Source organism: Pyxicephalus adspersus, chromosome 12, assembly GCF_032062135.1.
Source record: "Pyxicephalus adspersus chromosome 12, UCB_Pads_2.0, whole genome shotgun sequence".
Classification (NCBI taxonomy): domain Eukaryota; kingdom Metazoa; phylum Chordata; class Amphibia; order Anura; family Pyxicephalidae; genus Pyxicephalus; species Pyxicephalus adspersus.
Window position 1 is genome coordinate 17,649,992 of NC_092869.1, and position 2,721 is coordinate 17,652,712.

The following is a 2,721-nucleotide window of genomic DNA, read 5'->3' on the forward strand; positions in this document are numbered from 1 at the left end:
ACTCTTTGCATCTGGAGGAAAAGAAGTTTAAGCAACGGATAAGAAAGGGATTCTTCACTGTAAAATCTGTGAAAATGTGGAATCGACTCAGGAAGTAGTTTCAGCAACTACTTTAGATTGCTTTAAGAAAAAGCTGGATGTTTTTCTAGAAGCACAGAATATAACTGGGTATTAAGGCTTTAAAGTAAAAATAACAGTGACTGTTGATCCAGGGAACATCCGATTACCTCATGGAATCAGGAAGGAATTTTTTCCTCCTTGAAGCAAATTGTACCAGGGTTTTTTTTGCCTTCCTCTAGACCAACTAGGTCTTATAGGGTTTTATATCTGGGATATGTTTATTTCCCTAGTGGTTGACATTGATGGACTTATGTCGTTTTTCAACCTAACCTACTATGTAACTATGTACATTCTCCTTTTAGAAAAGAAGCTTTAAGAGCCCCTCAGGTCTCTGGTGCCATACCATGGAGTGTGGGGAAATGTTTCAGCAACATCCTCTAGTTGTGAGTATGCTGGTGATGCGTATTAGGGTGTTGGGTGTCCTCAGCTTTATCTGTAAGAATTGAATTTGTAAATATTTTGTGAGTTGAGAAAATTTTAGGGGGTGAGATTCCAAACATTTTTTCAAATGCATTTTTTTGTAGCTAGGAGACATAAAGTTTAGGTTTTAACAAAGAAGTAGCAGAGCCTGAGAGAGTAGAGGAGACTGGTGGAGCATGAAAAAGAGCTGTGTGTGGGGATAGAGGGTGGGCTTGACCTGTTACGGTGGCCATATATACAAATACAGATGTCCAGAAGTTGTGGATGTGTAGGGCCACATCGCGAGTTCCAATGGACTGGATGGAAAATCACACTTTAGCAAGCTGTCAACAGTCCAGAGGCAGAAGAGGGTTTACCTTTTAAATCAAAGGCATAGTAGGCTCTGTGTGTAATTTTATACTGCATTTCTCTCCATACCTTAACTAATAATGATTTTGGGTGGAGTTCCAGAGTATCTTGGTAAGGTAAGGAAGGTGGCCTATTTGCATACAAAAGATAAAGGGGGTTGGAGTCAGGAGAGGATAAATGTCAGAAATGGAAAGGCGTGTGTTTCAATTGTAGACAGTACAAGTGAAGATGAAAGGAGAGGGCGTACTTGGCACTGATTACGAGTAAGAGCAGCAGTCAATTATTATCAAGACGATGAGCTAGACATGATTTACCTCAATTCACCCATGTTTAATATGCTTTGAATTGTGAGCCTTGTGGGAAGTTCAGGGAAGTGTATATAGGCATGGCAGGAGTAACCTGCTGAAAAACTCTGTACAAATTCATAATTTCTCGTCACGCCTACAGGGTTTCCCTAAAGAGAAGGTTTTCTCTAATGGTGTGTGGGATTGGGTGAAATGACCATGGACGCACCATCAGAGATTCCAGTGTAACAGCGTAATGGGATGTGCTATGCTACCAGTCCTTTATGTGGTTGAAGCTAGAATATACTTCCTTATGTAAGGAATGTTCACCCCCAGATACGCCTTTAGCTGGGTCAATTTGGACCTGGCTATAAGTGCTGTTTTGCTTTGCAACAGGAAAGACACAAACTTCACAACCCCTTTGCCTTTTTTAGGCAACATGTTTAACACAAGTCCCCTATGTCTCAAGCAAGTATAAATCAATTTGTATATAAAATTTAACCATTCAGCAACAATGAAATAAACATTTTAAATCTATCACATTATTACTTAACAGATAAGGAGATTAAATTGCTACAACTAGGTTTGAGCTTTAGCCCAATGTAGATGAATTCAAATTCATGAAAGATGTTACATCTATTGGCAAGGATAGATGGAAGCCTCAGCACAAACATTAGAATCATCTGCTTCTCAAAATCTATCCTAAATCTAAATGTTTTCCTGATTTGAGGTTGAATCCCAATATCTATGCCTTTGTCCAGCAAGTAACTAAATCGGTAAAAGAGATGACAATGTCTGAGGGTAATAAAGAGAATCCCACAAAATCCCAACAAATATCTTTACACAAACCACAGAGAATCTCACAAAATCCCAACAACTTGCTTTACAAAATAATAAAATAAAACTCCAAAAGTTACAAAGATCTGAAAGATCCCCAGGGATACCCAACTGTCTTGCAGATCTGATGTATCTCATCAGGTTCAAGCCAACTTGTGGATACCTACTTACATCCATTTGTCATCTAAAAGAACTCTTAAAATTTATTTGCGGACTTAAGTATACCAATGGGGGCTTTATTAGTGCCTATCGATGTAATGTGGGGCTTTCCTATAGCATGGAAGTCCGTGTTGAACCATGAAATTGACTAGAAACACATAACTTGGGTGGAGAGTGATATTCTGCAAGCTACCAGCTCCTCATTACGAGTGTATGGTTCATGTTCTAGTACAGAATTGACCAGCATCCATAAAAGCGAACTACCTTAGAGATGCAGGTATTGTTGTCATTGCTACCTAGCATTATGTCAACGGCTCTTCTATACCCCCTCAGTTTATAAAATTATCATTATAATAATTGATCATAAGATAGGACCCCTGGGTACGCCCCCTGATTGCAGGGACAAGGCATCGGCATAAAGTGGGCCGGTGCACTAGGAGCGGATGGGAGTGACATTGTCACCCCATCTTGCTGTATCCCCGTTTGTGACCGTTCTATTGGACAGGTGCACTGTGCTAATCGCAGTGCATCTTGTGTTCCGCCGGCCGGCATC